This window comes from Prionailurus viverrinus, chromosome A2 (genome assembly GCF_022837055.1).
Source record: "Prionailurus viverrinus isolate Anna chromosome A2, UM_Priviv_1.0, whole genome shotgun sequence".
In the NCBI taxonomy this organism is placed as follows: Eukaryota; Metazoa; Chordata; class Mammalia; order Carnivora; family Felidae; genus Prionailurus; species Prionailurus viverrinus.
Genome location: NC_062562.1, coordinates 164,787,109 through 164,805,851, shown reverse-complemented (window position 1 = coordinate 164,805,851; position 18,743 = coordinate 164,787,109). Strand labels below are relative to the sequence as shown.

At 39.6% G+C, this 18,743-nt stretch overlaps 1 protein-coding gene across 26 annotated transcripts in view; it reads left to right on the top strand.

The window, feature by feature from the left end:
- KMT2C (lysine methyltransferase 2C) overlaps nt 1-18,743 on the top strand; it is a 288,674-nt gene that overhangs the window by 21,290 nt on the left and 248,641 nt on the right. Inside the window, exon 1 of one of the 26 annotated variants that reach the window (XM_047848680.1) lies at nt 14,216-14,713. The exons of the other annotated variants lie outside the window; for them this stretch is intronic. The gene's annotated coding sequence lies outside the window, so the exon portion shown is untranslated. Of the gene's footprint in view, nt 1-14,215; nt 14,714-18,743 lie in introns of those variants that run through there. 26 annotated transcript variants of the gene reach the window in all.

The window sequence follows — 18,743 nt, the reverse complement described above, 5'->3', positions numbered from 1 at the left end:
GTCAAATCTTAGTAGTTTTAACTTTTTTTTTTTGACAAAGTTTTGTGTGTCCATACATTTTCTAAAAGACTTTTATAAATTTAATTAGAATAAAAATCTTGGAGGGGAGCCTAGGTGTTGCAGTAGGTGAAGCATCTGACTTGGGCTCGGGACATGATCTCCTGATTCGTGAGTTCGAATCCCATGTTGGGCTCACTGCTGTCAGCACGGAGCCCATTTGGGATCCTGCCTCCCCCACCCCCCCGCCCCTCCCCTGCCCTCACATAGTTCTCTCAAAAATAAAAAAAAAACATTCAAAAAAGAATAAAAATCTTAGAATTGAAATGGGTAGAATTCTACTCATGTTTGAAACCTATTTTACAGTGGAAATAAAAACTAGAAACTGTTTTGCATTGTGTCTTCTAAAAGCATTTAAAATAATTTCACAGTTCATTATAGATGATTTATTGGCATGACATTGTTGGACTTTGTTATAGTAAAAGAATAGACATATTTTTCAGTTGTTTGCTTCTGACCAAAAAACTTGTTTCTCTGCAGTCTGTCTGTCTGCACACAAGTATTGGTCATGCAGTCAGCATCTTTTTAGAAGGGCTGTTTTCTTGGTTATGGTTTAAATCTTAACTCTGTCAATTTTATTCTGAATTTTAGCAGAATTATGTAACATTTTAGACTTGGAGAATAGTATATGAAAGATGATGATCTATAATCTGAGTTGGTAAGATTTTACAGGATACTAGACCTGAAAAAATAAATTTGTTGGCCTGGCCTATGTGGAAACAAAGTCACATACTTGGCTGCCATTCACCCTGCTAACCCCTCACTCCTATTGACAGTGTTTATAATATTTGTTTATTTGAAAATAAGGGTTTTTTGGTAACCAAGACTACTGTTAAATCATCATTGAAGCTAGTTTATTAGTTTATTAGAACAACCGAAGTGGACTACAGTTACATAATGTTTCTTTTTATTTGTTCGGTGCCAGGACTAGTAAACACTTGGCCGGCTTCATAGAGGATTCGAAAGTTTGAGAAGGAAAAGTGGAATCGTTTGTTTATCAAGCAGGAGGGTAATTGTCCGTAATTACAGATGCTTGTTTTGAGGTTTGGAAAGGGTGGTTTTAAAAAAAAAAAAAAAAAAAAAAAAAAAAAGCCACACATATATTTAAAAAAAAATGATAAACATCTATAAATAAAAAGAGGAAAAAATTTGGCAAAAATGGTTGCACCATCTTAAGTAGAATTGTTTTAGCAAAAATTCCTTTGTTAAATGGGGAAAAAAGGCTGTGAGTTGAGAGTGAGACCTGAGTGGGAAATTTTTGGTAGACACTTAAGACCATTTTAGGTGGTTAATATTTCCGTTTTGGCCTCGTTCTAGAGATGCTAGATGAGAAAGGATTTGGAGACTTACTGATAGGGTTAATATAAGGTCTTAACCGTTTTGACGCCAGATGACACAAGACGTGTTTGTTTCCCTTTGTTTTATATTCTTCCTCCCCACAAAATTCATTAAATAATACAAAGTAATAAAATGGACTCGGTTTGCTTGAAATCAAGCGGCCCAGGGGAGAGTTCCTGTAAACGGCGAGCAGAGAGTTAACTTGGAGGGCTTTCTGTTGGGCGTCTGTAGCCAGGTTCCCGATCTGGGCCTTGGAGAAATCCATCCCACCTTTTTGCGGCGCCTGCTACGCACGGATCTACTTTCTCTGCTCGCGCTGTTTCCTCCACCTCCTTCCCCTCCTCTCTCCCGTAGGCTCGGCTCGGCTGGGCTCGGCTCGGAGCGCGGGTCTGTGCCCGTGTGTGGTGGTGGGTGTGTGTGGCCGCAGGTCTCAGAGCCGCAGGACGAGTTGCAGGAAAGAGTGTGACGCTCGATTGTTGCGTCCTGAACGCGCTGTGGCGGGGTCGGTCGGCGCGGCCCGGCGGGGGCCGCGGGGCCTGCCTGCTGGGTCGAGCTGTCGGAGGGGGATGGGGCCGCTCCTAGGCTTCCTATCGAGTGGCAGTGGACCTGGCAGGGTAATATGGCTGATCGGGGCCTGGCAGCAGCTTTCGGAAGACGGTGGAGGGACAGAAATGTAAAATGACAGTAAAAAGGGCCAGAACCCCCAATGCCCTGAGGGTGGAAACTTTTCGTTTCTTTTCGGGGAGGATCGTAGTTTTGCCTCTGATTCCGGAGGAGGGCTTGGCTTGGCTTCTTACGCGTGAAAATAAACAAAGACAAAAGCTAAAAGAAGTGTTGTAATTCTGTTTTGTGTTAACCTGTATCAAAGCATTAAATGTGATGGCACTGGACATTGAGATGAATATTTTCATCGCGGAATCCAGTTTAGGTTTGTAAATCAGGACAGAACACACAAGACGTAAAAGTTCTATATTCTAATTGATAGAAGAGTAATGGCAATAGCTTTGCCTTCTTGGTTCTCAAGATTGTTCACTTAGTTTCTTAAGTCGGTTTGTTAGGTACCCTAGAATAATTAAGCCTTTTGATTCCAATTCTGTATAAATTGTGTGTGTGTACATAAGACTAGACAAAGCTGTAACATTTTTAAATGGTAATATGAATGTAACACATTTTGAGATATTTATGTAATTTGAAAATGCTATGAGAAAACATTTTGACTCAAGTATTTCATTCCTAGTTTGAGGATTTTCAATGTATTTCTTCATGTGTGTTTAATTCCCAGTTAGAAAAGGAAAAAAAAAAAAAAGTAGTAAAATCCTTACTTTTGTAACTAGCATTTTAACATCTCTCTTTTGGTACTCTGCTAGAATTTAATTACAAGAAATTTTAAAGAGAGCCAAACCATTACGTAGCTAAAGTGTTTCAGGGAACTTGTTTTAAGCTGGGAGAAAACCGGTTTGATGAATTAAATACATATTCTCTTTTTTTTTCAGTAAAACTGTGATAGTATAGGGTTAACTTCATTATGTTCACAACTAAACTCATATTACCTATTACTCATATTACCTTACTTATTCTAAGATACTTAATATTTAAATATAGCATTTAATGTATTTAACATTTAATCTCAGGTGGCATTAGTTATGTTTTTTCTTACAGAACCTTGTAGTATATGTTAAGTGGGATAAACTACTTTTAGAATAATTTTTATTATATATTGAAGGAGCAGTTTCTAATTTACAAATAGAAATCTTTTTTTTTTTTTTTTTTTAAACCAAGGGCGGGAAGTCCTGCTTGGCCATTTTTCTAAAGGTTAAATAATAATGAAATAAGTGTTTTATTTTCTGTAAGGACAGTTGATTTGGAAACACTGTATTCTAACAAGATAAATTTGAATTTTAACTTTTTGATATTGTATACTTTAGAATAAACAGTTACTGCTTCTAATGTAAGGTGTCATCCTTGTTAAAAAATCATTATTCTTGTTGCAGAGTTTCTTTATGCACGTTTTTAACATTTAGACCTATGAAAAGGGTAAAATAAAAGACCAACGTGATATAATGTGTTCTTTCTAAGCTACCTAATGCCTTAGTGAAGAGCACCGAACCATTTTTTTCTTTGATTCATTTTAATGACAAGAAAAATGTAATTTCTTTAAGATGTCAAAATATGCGATAGCTTCTTATATTTTGGGTTGGGAGGAGTTTGGTAAATTATTTTTTAATGTTTCTTAGCCTTACATTGCTTGGATAATGGAAAAATGGGTCTGTGACTTGACTGAAATGTGACAAGTGCATCTTGTGGGCCACTGTGGCCATTTGGCTCCTAATGGAGAAGTGGACCCAAACCTGTTTTTCCTGAGAACAGCTGCACAAATTCGTGGTGTTTAACTTGTGCTGCTGACACACTACAATGTTAAAGAAGATGTGGTCATTATGTGAGGCTTCCACACAGTGTAATTTGTATTTGGAGGAGTAATTCCGTTAGTTTTTAGATGCTTTCTATCGAGGAAAAACTTGTGTTTCTTGCAACAAAACACTGTAAACCATAATGCCGCAGGCCTCCCTTTCAGCTGCCTTCTCCCTATAGAAAGACGCCACCACCTACATAAACAGGAAAAAAACCCCACCTTTTTTAATCTTTAAATCTTTAAGGTTTTCCTATTGCCATTTTTGATATCACTTGAATCTCCCTTCATAGGTTAAGATTGGGCATGTTTCTCCTAAAATTTGGTCTTACCTCTGTATTTGGTCCTGCTACCAATCTATTATTTTTTCGTTTTGCACCAACATTTTTTGTTTTAAATAAATTATCTGTTTTGAATAGTAATAAATAAGTTGTTCCCTTTTGTATCTTGTGTTATATATATTAAGACATGTCTTAAGACATTAAGACATAATGTCTTAAGACATTAAGACATGTCTTTTCCGTTTCAGGTCTCTGACAAATCAGAAAACTAAATGAGATAAATTTTGTAGTACTTAAATATTTTAAGTAATTTAGTACTTAAATTTTGTAGTACTTAAATATTTCTTATGAAGGGCACATAGGAAAAGGCAATGAAAACTGAAGTAAATTTAGGTCTGGTGAATTTGAAATGCTCTTGTGTGTGCTGTTAACAGCAATAAAATGTAAAGCAATCTAGAAAAAGTGTTAAAGGCACATTTCTGTATTTTTGGTAAAATAAATACTAAAATTGAGAAACTGCATATATGGAAGATTTTGGCTTGGTTTAAAGTACTGTGAATTAAATTTAAGTTACATTTTACTTAGATATGGAGTGATGGTCCAATAATTTTGATGATAGTAATATGTACATCCTGGAGCTTGACTTATTTATCTATTAATACCTATAAAGATTTTTTTATTTAAAAAAAATGTTTTTATTTTTGAGAGAGAGAGATAGAGTGTGAGTGAGGGAGGGGCAGAGAGAGAGAGAGAGAGAGAGAGAGAGGGAGACACAGAATCCGAAGCAGGCTCCAGGCTCTGAGCTGTCAGCACAGAGCCTGACGCAGGGCTTGAACCCATGAACCATGAGATCATGACCTGAGCCAAAGTTGGATGCTTAACTGACTGAGCCACCCAGGTGGCCCTAAAGACAGTTTTAAAGGCTCAGAAATTATTTAACCTGGCACCCAGGAGTATTAGGGAAAAAGGGAAGCTTTATATATTATGAGGAAAAATTTGGGCAGGATGTGTTACTCATTGTGTTTTTCATGAGAAGATCAGTATTCTTTGAGAGTTTTTCTTACATCCATTAACATTTTTTACAAAGTAATATAAGTGTATAGTTGAAAGAAGTCAGGAGGGCCTGGGTGGCTCACTTGGTTACATGTTCACCTCTTAGTTTCAGCTCAGGTTGTGATTTCAGGGTTCATAAGTTCGAGCCCGGCATCTGGCTCTGTGCTGACAGCACACAGCCTGCTTGGGATTCTCTGTCTCTCTCTCATTCTCTCTCTCTCCTACTCTCTAAAAAAAATTTGATAAGTACTAAAACAAAAAAACAAAAAAACAAAAAAACAAACAAAAAAGGGAAGAAGTCAGACCAGAATGCTTATAATAAAGGTCAAAAACCCTTTCTCATCCTTAGTGTCACTCCCCAAAGGAAAATTTTAAATTGTTTCTTTGTGTGGTAGTATTGTGTCTGAGAAGTTTATTTTATGATATATCAATTTCAGATTGATTTCTGCTTTGATAAATACAGATTTGGCTCCTTTGTATCTACTTCCTCAATACATACTCTTATCTTTGCAACGTATGTGATATAATAGACTTTTCTTCGTGTTAAGATGGGTTGACCATCTTACTTTCCCAAGTAGTAAAATTGAGGCTATTACTACTTTCACTTTTCACCTTTTCTCCCCCTTTAAGCCCCTGTATCTGTGATTTCTACGTTGGCATTGTCAAGGTTGAGAACATCTATATTCTGTATTCCTTTATACTTGGCCTATGATTTGTTTTTAATGGTTGAAAATCAATGAATAGTGTCTGTAATTATGATGATTTAAATATCATTCCTAGTAGAGGCAAGAATATGATATACATTTTTTGTATTGTTTCTTGGTTTTTGAGTTGATTCTGGCCTTTTTTCTTAATCTGTCACTATTTTTTCTGCCATGTTTTCAGCTTTACCAGCTGTTTATTTTTAATCACTCTTATTTTATAGATGAGAGTACTTTTCTCCCTGAGGAAAGGTTTTCCTAGTCCTCTTTCTTCATTTAGACGTCATCTAGACATGTTGCATGTTGCTCAGTGCTGGACTTGGCCTCACTGCTTTTGCCCTTTGATTATTCTGTTAACTGGACCTTTATTCTTTCTTGAGTGACTTCCTTGTTTTAATGCAGTGAATCCATCACATAAATTTCTAGGAAATTTCTAGGAAAGAATATGTAGGAGATAATTTTTTTTTTTAATCCTGGCATATCTGAGAAACTCTTTATTAACCCTTATAGTTGAGTGGTATTTTATTCAAGCCAAAATAAGTTGCAAACTATTTCCCCTCAGAGCTTTTGAAGACATTGCTCAGAGATATTCTAGTATCCATTGTTGCTGCTGAGGAGAAGTCTGATACATTGTGATTCTTGTTCCTTTCTGAGTAATGTGTTTTGTCATTCTCCATGGAAACTCCTTAGAGCTCTTTTTGTCCTTTCTAAATTGAAATTGCTCAGGGATACCTGGCTGGCTCAGCTAGTGGAATGTGCAGCTCTTGGTCTTGGGGTTGTGAGTTTGACCCCCATGTTGGATGTAGTGATAACTTAAAAATAAAATCTTTAGGGGTACCTGGGTGGCTCGGTTGGTTGAGCATCTGACTTAGGCTCAGGTCATGATCTCGTGGTTTGTGAGTTTGAGCCCCACGTTGGGCTCTGTGCCGACAGCTCGGAGCCTGGAGCCTGCTTCAGATTCTGTGTCCCCCTCCCTCTCCGCCCCACCCCTGCTTGTGCTCTGTGGCTCTCTGTCTTTCAAAAGTGAATAAACAAACAAAAAAAAAAAAATTAAAAAAGGATAAAGAAATAAATAAAATCTTTAAAAAATAAGTTGAAATCTGTAAAAGATGTCTACATGTGTTTCTTTCTATTATTATTAAACTATAACGACTAATGTTTTGTAGTTCTTGGAATAAGTAATAAGTAATAAGAACTTTAATTATCTCTTCTTTTTCCGTCTGTAACTTCTTTTAAATTTTATTTATTTTTTAATTCAGGTATAATTAGTGTGCAGTGTTATGTTAGTTTCAGGTGTTCTGTGTAATAATTCAACAGTTATGTATGTTACTCAGTGCTCATCATGATAAGTGTGCTCTTAATCCCCTATTTCACCCGTGCCTCTCACATGCTTCCACTCTAGGGGTTTGTTCTCAATATTTAAGAGTGTGCTTTTGTTGTTGTTGTTGTTTGTTTGTCTCTTTTTTCTTTGTTTCGTTTCTTAAATTCCACATATAAGTGAAATTGTATGGTATTTGTCTTTCTCTGGTTTATTTCACTTAGCATAATATCCTGTAGATCCATCCATGTTGCCAATGGCAAGGGTTCATTTTTTTTTTTTTTTTAATGGACTAATAATGTTCTCTTGTATTTATGTGCCACATCTTATCTGTTTTTTGATGGGTGGACACTGGGGTTGTTTTCATATCATGGCTAATTGTCAGTAATGCTGCAATAAACGTTGAGCATAGATCATTTCAAATTAGTGTTTTTTTGTTTTCTTTGGGTAAATATCCAATAATGGAATTATGGAATCATATGGTAATTTCATTTTTAATTTTTTTGAGGAATCTCTGTACTGTTTTCCCCAGTGGCTGTACCAGTTTGCATTCCATGCCCACCAACAGTGCTTGAGGGTTCCTCAACATTTGTTGACTTTTCTGGTTTTGATTTTAGACATTCTGACAGGTGTGGAGTGGTACGTCTTTGTGGTTTTGATTTGCAGTTCTCTGATGATGAGTGATGTTGAGTATCTTTTCATGTGTCTGTCGGCCATCTGTATGTCTTCTTTGGAAAAATATCTATTCGTATCTTCTGCCCATTGTTAAATTGGATCTATTTGTGTTTATTTTGGTCTTGAGTTGTGTAAGTTCTTTATATATTTTGGACATTAACCCTTTATCAAATATATCATTTGTGAATACCTTCTCCCATTTTGTGGGTTGTCTTTTTGTTTTATTAATGGCTTTTTCACTGTGCAAACACTTCATATTTTGGTGTAGTCCCAATTGTTTCTTTTGCTTTGGTTTCCCTTGCTTCAGGAGACATGTCTAGAAAATTTTTCTATGGCTAATATCAAATAAATTATTGCCTATGTTCTAGGAATTTTATGGTTTTAGGTCTCACATTTAGGTCTCATCCATTTTGAGTTTATTTCTGTATATGGTATAAGAAAGTGGTCCAGTTTCATTCTTTTGCATGTAGCTGTCCAGTTTTCCCAATAGCATTTGTTGAGGAGACTGTTTTCCATTGTATATTCTTGCCTCCTTACATGGATTGGTTGACCATATAGTTGTGGGTTTACTTCTGGGTTTTCTATTCTGTTCTGTTGATCACTGTGTCTGTTTTTGTGCCAGTACCATACTGTTTTGATTACTACAGCTTTGTAGTGTATCTTGAAATCTGAGATTATGATATCCCCAGTCTTGTTCTTTTTCAGTATTGTTTTGGCTCTTTGGGGTCTTTTGTGGTTCCATATGAATTTTAGGATTATTTGTTCTAGTTCTGTGAAAACTGCTATTGTTAATTTGATAGGGATTTATTGCATTAACCCTATAGTTTGCTTTGGGTGGTATGGACATTTTAACAGTATTTGTTCTTCCAGTCCGTCAGCCAGCATAGAATATCTTTCCATTTGTGTCATCTTTAATTTCTTTCATTAGTGTTCTACAGTTTTTGGTGTACAGGTCTTTTGCCTTCTTGGTCAAGTTTATTCCTAGCTATTTTATTATTTTTGGTACAGTTGTAATGGGATTCTTTTTATAATTTCGCTTTCTGCTGATTGATTATTAGAGTATAGAAATGCGACAGATTCCTGTATGTGGACTTTGTATCCTGTGACTTTACTGAATCCATTTATCAGTTCTAGTAGTTTTTTGCTGGGATCTTTAGGGATATATGTATATAGTATCATGCTGTGTGCAAATAGTGAAAGTTTTACTTCTTCCTTACCAATTTGGATACCTTTAATTTCTTTCTATAACTCCTTTTAGTTGGTTGTTGGACTTCCTGAATTAGCTCCTGCCCCCTTCCCCCATCCTATTGTCTCTTTGTTCTGTCCTTGTGGATATTTCCTCCGTTCTTAGACTTCAATTTTAGTTTGGCAGTCATATCTTAAATCTTCAGGAATTCTCTCTCCCTGTACCCCAATACCAGCCATTCTTTTCTCATTTTATGGGTTCATAATCTTCTTGGATCTCTTTGAAATGTTTTTATTTTTAATTTTTGTTTTTTTTAAGGGGGAATTCTTTTTTTTTAAATTTTTTAACATTTACTTATATTTGAGACAGAGAGACATAGCATGAGCAGGGGAGGGGCAGAGAGAGACGGAGACACAGAATCTGAAACAGGCTCCAGGCTCTGAGCTGCCAGCACAGAGCCCATTGTGGGGCCTGAACCCACCAACTGTGAGATCATGACCTGAGCCCAAGTCAGATACTCAACTGATTGAGCCACTCAGGTGCCCAAGAATTCTTTTGTTTTTAATGTTTATCTTGAGAGAGACAGAGAGAACACACACAAGCAGGGGAGGGGCAGAGAGAGGGAGAGGGAATCCGTAGCAGGCTCAGCCCTGTCAGCACAGAGCCCGACTAGGGGCTTGATCCCATGAACTGTGAGATCTGGACCTGAGCCAAAGGCAAGACTTGGACGCTTAAGTGCCTGAGCCACCCAGGCGCTCCTAGGGTGACTTTTGTTTTTATCTTGATCTCATTTATATTGTAGGCTTTTTCTCAAATAGCTGCCGATTCCTGGTATCACTGCGATTTAAGAGTTAGTGCAAGAGCTTGCTATGAGACCTTGTCGTCGTTAATTAATGACAGGCTTTACTTCAGGGTGAAGCTGGTAATTCTGCTTCTGTGTTCTGACATTTAGGAGTCCACTGTTTTACCCCCAGTGCCAACCCCCATACTAGATCACTAGTCACTTCTCCCCAGCCCATGATTTCTTTTCTTTAGAAAAGACGTCTCCTTTTTTTAAGCAATAATATTTCTTTTGCTCCAAGTGTTTTCAACTGCTATTTAAATAATCTTGTTTGAAAGGGAGATGAGTGTGTATAGTTGATCTGCTATTTGAACCAGAGATTTTTTCTTTAGCTCTTAAACTGGACTAGACCAAAAACGAACAGGTATTCAGATACTTACTTATACAGTGTTTCAGAATGTGCTAGGTTGTAGAAGTATTATTCTAGGAGCTTGAAGTTGCATGCAAGGCTCTTTAGGAAAGAGAGTACCCACTGTGTGTGGGCTTTTTACAACATTTGGAGGATTAGGAAAGGTGTCACAAAAAACTCACGCATGTGATACACGCTGGTAAAAATACTCAGCTGGGGAGAGCATGACTTAAGTGAAAGGCCCCCTTCCCCTCTTCTTCAGCCCCATATTTCAGAGATAATTACTGGCAAGTCTCTTTTGTGTCCTCCTTGACTTCTGTGCAAATATGTTTCTCTTTGTCCATAATGTGCTCATGTTCAGTTTTACACAGTTGGATCATTCGGCGTGTGTTGCTTTGTGATTTGCTTTGGTCACCGGACAGTGTAGTTTTGGACATTTTTCTGTTTTAGCATGTACACATCTCTCTCTCTTTCTCTCTCTCTCTCTCTCTTCAAAGGCTGCATAATATTCATCAGCCATTATGAATCAAGTGCTTGCTTTATTGCAAGGCATATTCTAGATTCTGGGGCTTCAGTAGTAAACAAGAGAGACCAAGCCCTGGCCTTCATGGACCAAAATTCAATGGTGAGAGATACAAAATAAATGCATTCCTTGTCATTCACTTCAGACAGTGGAAAATGCTATAAAGAGAATACGTTATAGTAATGGTATTGACAGTATCTGCTGATGTTGCTGGGAGAACATGAGGTGTGTTGCCAGGGGTAGTCAGGAAGGTCTCCCTGCAGTAAGGACACTGAAATAGACCCAAATGATACGGAGGCAGTTGGGAGAAAATTTAGGAAGAATAGGGTTCATTGTGAAGGCTCTTAGACGAGGAGAGTGCATCATACTCAAGGGACCCTCCTGCCTCCTGAAGTAAAAGGCTGATGTTATGGGACAGTGAGAAGTGAACTTAGAGGAGATCACGTCTGATAGGTAAGCAGGGGTCTGGTCATACAGTGCCCTGCATGCCGTGGTGAGGAGCCGGGTTTTGTTCTCGGTGCAGTGGAAGCTACGGGAGGATTTTAAATGGGGGGGAGGGGGACCATTAAGGCTGTTGGAGTAATCTTGGCAGGAAGGGCTTAGAGTCTGCTGGTGGTCGAGGAGAAGAGTGATTAGGTTTTTTTGTGTGTTTTGAAAGCTACTTGGATAAGATCTGCTAAAGGATTTGATGAGAGAGAGTGAAAAAAAGAATTTAAGTTGTCTTCTAGGTTTTTGGCTTCTGCAGCTTGGGCAGACAGTATTGTCATTTAATTAGAGAGCCTTGTGGAGAAACAGGTTTTAAACTAGATTGGAGGTACCCTAATCTATTTAACCATTCCTTTATTGAGGGTCATTTTGTTGATCTCTAGTTTTACTGCTATCTTTGTACTCGTAGTGGACATCCTTGTATATTTATACTTGTGGGTATAATCTGGAAGATAAATTCCTAGAGGTAAAGTTCTCTGATCGAAGAGTGCATATGTTTTGGGGCGCCTGGGTGGCTCAGTTGATTAAGCATCTGACCCTTCATTTCAGCTCAGGTCATGATCCCACGGTGCTGAGATCGATCCCCATGTGGGGCTTTGTGCTGAGCTTGGATCCTGCTTGTGATTCTCTCTCCTTTTCCCTGTGACTCTCCGCAGTGGGTGCACGGGCGTGCATGCTTGCAGTTCTCTCCCTCCCTCCCTCCCTCTCAAAAAAAAAAAAAAAAAGTGCATATGTTTCAAGTAGATACTGACCAAATGCACTCCCAAAATGAGGTATTGACTTACAGTCCCACGACAGAGCAGGTGTTTTCTGCAACCGCATACACAGAGCAGGGCATGCGTTTCCGAAAGTGCAAGAGAGAGTTCTAGTAGAATTGTTTCTTTACTGTGTCAGTTCAGCACTCTGTTCCCAGAATGAAAACCAGCACTTGTCCTGTCTCTTTCGGTGGTCCCTGAAGCCCCTAACACGCTTCTAGCCGTAGTTTCCTCGCCCTTCCAGCTTTAGGAAGCCCTTCGTCATCGTTGTGGTGATGATAGACCGTAAAGCCTGTTGCTCGTTTAATGTGTGCCAGGCACTTTCTGAAGTGCTTCGCGTGAGCTGTGTTAATTTATTTAATCCTCACAACAGTCTATAAAGTAAATACTATTATTATCTCCATTTTTTTTCAGTTGAGAAAACTGAAAATTGTCTTTTCGTTTGATCTTTTTCTGTCAGAGGATTTCTTTCTGGTAAGTTTGGCACTCTCGCTTGGACATCTTTTGTCAGTTCTTATGAGTCAGAACCCAAATGTAAACTAAGAAGGAAAAGGCACCGGTGGAGTAAGTGTGTTGCCGATCGCATTCAGTGTGGGTGAGTGCTCTGCTCACTGGCTGATGTTGTTTGCAGAGTGTTGGATTTTGGTAGACAGAACTGCCTGGGTTCGGACTCTACACTTCTGACTTAGTAGCTGCTTGAGTGTGGCTGATCATTGATCTTTTTGTAGCTCAGTCTCGTCAACTTTAAATATATTTTTTGGTGTTTGTTTATTTTTGAGAGGGAGGGAGAGAGAGAGAACAAACGAGAGAGAACAAGCGAGGGAGGGGCAGAGAGAGGGAGACACGGAATCCAAAGCAGGATCCAGGCTCTGAGCTGTCAGCACAGCACAGAGCCTGACGCAGGGCTCAAACTCAGGAACTGTGAGATCATGACCTGACCCGAAGTCTGATGTTTAGCCAGCTGAGCCACCCAGGCACCCCTATGTATAAAATTTTAAAAGTCCTAAACCTCACTAGTGTTTTAGTGAGTCATGTCGAGTGGGATATGTATGTATCAAGCTTTTATGTTTTTGCTGCCTGACATTACTTTGTGGTTATTTAAATGTGTATGTCTTACGATTGAATTAAATTGAGTATATATTGCCACTAGCATTTCTTCTTTTGCAACTGTCCACCTGTATTCTGTATCAGTACCTTTTGGCTTCAGATAACAAAAATCTTAATTTAAAATGACTTAAACAATGAGTAAAATTTTACCTTACAGGACCACGAGTCCAAATGTAATTAAGTAGCTCAGTGAAATTATCAAGGACCCAGATGCTTTCCCTTTTCCTGTTGTTTTATTATTTTTTTAAGCTTATTTATTTTTTTGAGAGACAGTGTGAGCAGGGGAGGGTGGGGGGGCCGGGGCGGGGTAGGTTGAATCCCAAGCAGGCTCCGTGCTGTCCGTGCAGAACCTGACACTGGTGTTATGCTAAGTGAAATAAGTCATACAGAGAAAGACAGATACCGTATGTTTTCACTCTTATGTGCATCCTGAGAACTTAACAGAAGACCATGGGGGAGGGGAAGGAAAAAAAAAAAAGGGAGGGAGGGAGCCAAAACATAAGAGACTCTTAAAAACTGAGAATAAACTGAGGGTTGATGGGGGGGGGGGGTGGGAGGGAGGGGAGGGTGGGTGATGGGTGTTGAGGAGGGCACCTGTTGGGATGAGCACTGGGTGTTGTATGGAAACCAATTTGACAATGAATTTCATATTGAAGAAAAAAAAAAAAAGAACCTGACACTGGGCTCCATCTCATGAACCGTGAGATCCTGACCTGAGCCAAAATCAAGAGTCAGACGCCTAACCCACAGAGCCACCCCAGTACCCCTCCATTTTCCTGTTTTTTAATCTTCAGCTTGTTATTGATGGCTGCTAGAGTAATTCATTTAAATAATTATTTAGCATCTATAGTGTACCAGGCAGTAATCTAAAGTAAGTATATCTGAAGGAAGTATACTTATCATGATGAGCACTGAGCGATGTATTGAATTGTTGACTCACTATGTTGTACCCTTGAAACTAACATAACACCGTATGTTAGCTGGACTGGACTTAAAACACCTAATGAAAAAGTATGGGAAGTATAGCAGCGAACAAAACAGACCATGTTTGTGGCCCTCAGGGGGCTTACCTTTTGGTGGGGGCAAAGGAGGGGATAAACAAGTAGGTAAAATGAATAGTGTGTTACAAGATGGTGAGTGTTCAGGAGAATAATGGAGTAATAAACGAAGCAATAAAGGTAACTCAAGTAATAAGTGGGCTAGGCTGAGTTGGGTTACTTTAAATGGACTGAGCAGGGGGGGCTTCAGTGACGTGTGTGTGCTCATCTCAGATGGTCAGAGTGCAAGGGCAGGTGTGTGGGGGAAAAGCACGTCAGAGGGAGTAGTGAGTGCACAGGCCCTGAGGCAGGAGGGTGCTGGCACGGTCCAGGAAGGGGGAGGAGAGCCAGAGGAGGAACCGAGCCACCACCGAGGGAGAGAGAAGGAGTGAGTCAGATGGTACGGGGCCTCGTAGACCATTGTGAGATCTGTTTGGCTTTTATTCTGCCTGAGATAAGATACCTCTGGGGGTTTGGGGCAGAGGACTGACCTTATCTGTGACTCTAGGAGGTTCGTGCTGGCTGCTGTGTTGCGAAGAGAACGGAGGGGATAAAGGTTGAAGCAGGCGTGGCCGTCACGAGAGCACCGCAGCAGCCGGGTGAGAGATGATTTGGAAAACGATAGGAGACAGAAAAGTGATTCTGCATGTTTTGAAGGTAGAGCTGAAAGGGTCTGTTGAGGAGTTAGATGTGGATGTGCGAGGAAGAGGGGAGTCGGAGTTCACACATCCAGTAGTCCCATGGCCACAGCCAGTGAAGACGAAGTCTGTCTGTTCATGCACTGCTCTTTTATTTAGAACAAAAATCTACCTGGAAGCCCTCAGCAGAATTTTCCTCAGATTCTGTGGCTGTGACTGGTCATGTACTCCTGTCAAAGGTATGGGTGAGTCCAGGAAAGCAAAACCCTTTTCCTTTCAAGGCCTTGTAAAGGGAGATGGTCTCTGACAGCAAGAACCACTGGTGAGGGGGAGTGGCTGTTGGGTAACCATTAGTGACTTGTCATTGCCCATTTTTCTGTTGAGGTGCTCATCCTTTGTTTGTTTGGTAATGCTCTTCGTGTTAAGAAAATACACATTTGTTACAATAGATTCTACATATTTCTCTTTTTTAGAAAATCTTATTTATTTATTTTGAGAGGGAGAACATGAGCAGGGAAGGGGCACAGAGAGGGGGAGAGAGAGAATCCCAAGCAAGGCTCTGCGCTGACAGATCTGGGGCTGGAACCCATGAACCGTGTTGTGACTATGATCTGAACCCAAATCGAGAGTCGGTCGCTTAACCGACTGAGCCACCCAGGTACCCTTAGATTCTAAACCTTTCGAAGCCATATATTTTAATGAGATTTTTAATCTGAGATCAGTTTTCTAATTTTGAAATAAATGGAGCCTTTCAAAGTTACAAGTAGGGGCAGGTGGATGCAGAATCTGATGCGTAATTTATAGTTTTTCCTACTCTGGGTGTGTCATTTTAATCCAAATGCTGGCTGGTTGTTCTTTATAAAACTGTCATAGTGGTATTGTAAGGGACAGTGGGGGGAGGGGGAGTGGGAAAACCCAAAGCACCCCAACTCCTCTGTACCCCTAGATCTCTCTGTGCCCCTACAGATGTGCAGTTTATCAGAGGCACATTCTTCAGTAGGGTTTCCTTTTCTGTTTCTTCTTGTCTCTTTAGTAGCTAGTAACTATTGACTTCTGGCTCTTCCTCCCTCCTTCTCTTTCTTCACCAATGAGACTGATTACTGGGTTATTTGTAACAAGAAATGTCTGTTTTATTGTATGATTAATTGTTCATCCTTCAGTTTCAAGATGGGAGGCATCGTAGCTTTAAATTTGTGAGTGTGTTCTTTCTCATCAGACCTGGCAGTTTTTGAGCTCTAACGCCATTGCTTATCAGCTGGAGGCCCGGAGCACTTAGGCGCACAGCCTCCTCTCATGTGGTGCTGGGGACACCGCTCACATAAAATACAGCACAGATGCTGCTTCTTGGACTTGCACAGTTTGGTGGTTCTGATTGACTTTAGGCAAGTGAATTAAACCCTCAGCTTTCGGCGAGATAAGGCATGCCAGAATGCTAAGCATGGTGCCTTTAAGTGCTCACTTTACCATTGATGAAGGGTTGATTACCAGTAACTGACTGGTGAGTTGCAAGCGGGGAAGTAGGATCCTTGTGAAGTAGCTGGGAGCTATCGGAGAAGGTATATTTTAAAACGCTGTATTGGGGCGCCTGGGTGGCTCAGTCGGTCGAGCATCCGACTTCGGCTCAGGTCATGATCTCACAGTCCATGAGTTCGAGCCCCGCGTCGGGCTCTGTGCTGACAGCTCGGAGCCTGGAGCCCGCTTCTGTTTCTGTGTCTCCCTCTCTCTCTGCCCCTCCCCCGTTTGCACTCTGTCTCTCTCTGCCTTTCAAAAATGAATAAATGTTTAAAAAAAAAATTAAAAAAAAAAATAAAACGCTGTATTTTCCCCCCTCCAACTACACACTTCATTGTCCAAGACAAAATTGTGGGTACATGAGTTTGGGCTATTTCCACAGTTATGCAGGTGTTCTGAGACCTTCCCAATTTTCAGTCGTATTGAAGATACAGATAGGATTATGGGAGCACAGATAGGTGACATACATTTACATTTTTTTTGCAGGGTAATTTAGGCATAGTTGAGAGAATTCAGTGGAGGCCAATAAAATATATATTTAGTTCTCTGTTTACAAAGTGTTCACTTTAATATACTTTTGTAGGATATTAGAAGAATTTCTAAATTCCAGGTTCTGTATTTGAAAGCAGCAGATTCTCTAAGGAAGTCAGTCACCCTGTTTAGTTTCTGTACCATAATGCAAATAGAATTGCCACACTGTCAAAGCAGTTGTTGGGTGTCTACTGTGTTAGGTCTCAACGTAAGTACACATTTACTATGTCTTTTTTTTGTGAGGAATACTTCTTATTGGAAGGTTTAAGTGGAGATTTACAAAGAAAATCAGTTTAGTATGCATTGTATATAGTGTATTCTTTCTGATCAGGATTTGCCTAGAGGAGGGGCGTCTGGATGGCTCAGTCGGTTAAGCATCTGACTTCAGCTCAGGAGGTCATGATCTCACAGTTTGTGAGTTCCAGCCCTGCATCAGGCTCTGTGCTGACAGCTCAGAGCCTGGAGCCTGCTTCGGATTCTGTGTCTTATTCTCTCTCTCTGCCCCTCCCCCACTTGTGCTCTGTCTCTCTGTGTCTCTCAAAAATAAATAAATATGTAAAAAAAAAAATTAGAAAAGAAAGATTTGTCTAGAGGAATGTTTCTTCAGGAGGTGCAGAGGGGAATATAATGATAAGCAAGATCGTTTTCTTTTTAAGGAAATTATGTCTTAGAGCAAGAGAAAGTTACCTACATCATTCCTTATATTAGCTCTGTATTATAATTTGACTTATAAACTCCTAGTTTTAGATTTGTAGGGTGGTTACTAACTACCTCTCACTATGCACATGTGGAAAGACTACATGGTAAGATGAATATATTTGCTGAGAAGTGTAGGAGTTAGGTGTTAGCAGGTGCCCAGACAGAAGGAACAGCTTAAGGATAGGTGGCACAGAACTGGGAAATTGCTAGGCCTATTTGTCGTGTTTAGTGTTAATAAAAATACAATATACTGTATGTTACAGCTTCCACATGGAACTAAACCATAACTAATGGTATAATTGTGGCTCTAAAGCAGTTGTCTCCAAGCTTATATTTGAATTACTCTCCCTATTATTAAGAATTTTAGGGGTGCCTGGGTGGCTCAGTTGGTTGAACATCTGACTCTTGATTTTGGCTCAGATCTGATCCTAGGGGCCCGTGTCGGGCTCCATGCTGAGTGTGGAGCCTGCTTGGGATCCTCTCCTCTCCTCCCCCCTCCCTCCCGTCTCCTCCTCGCCCCTGCTTGTGCTCTCTCATAAAATGAAATGAAATAAAATCTCTCTTTCAAATTATTAAAAAAAAACAAAACATTGAATCTATAGCCTCAGCATTTGTATCCTTTTTTTTTTTTTTTTTAAAGTAGGCTCTACACCTAACATGGGGCTTGAACTCAGACCCTGAGATCAAGAGTTGAGCGCTCTACTCACTGAGCCATCCAGGCCACCCCATTTTTCTTTTTTGAAATGTTATGTACATCTATTACAATCAGTCCATACATTAAGTAGTAGGAGAGCTAAATTTTATATTCCCTATAAGTTCTAGCATTTTTAGGCCTCTGATTAGGACATGTAAGTGTTTTGTGTTTATTCCACTTTGGAGACCATTAGTCTAGAAGACTATGTTATAAAGAAGCTTCACAGTATTAATTTTCCTCCTTTGAGTGTTAAGTGTAGTATGTCCTATAGAAGAATGGGATAGAATGATAGGTGAGTGGGATCTTTGAATACTGAAGAGGCCATTGGAGAAATCTTAGCACTGATGAAATAAAGTTTGAAATCTGGGTCTGCTTGTCTGTGAAGGTTATACATGAATATTCATATTGACTAACATTTCTCTAGTATCCACAGTGTGCCGGGTACTCTTCTAAGCATTTTCACCTATATTACTGTTCCACAACTATTTACTGATGAAGAATCCAGTTTGTTGATTTATATAAGTGAAAAAGCCAGAACTTTTTCAGGTTTCTAAC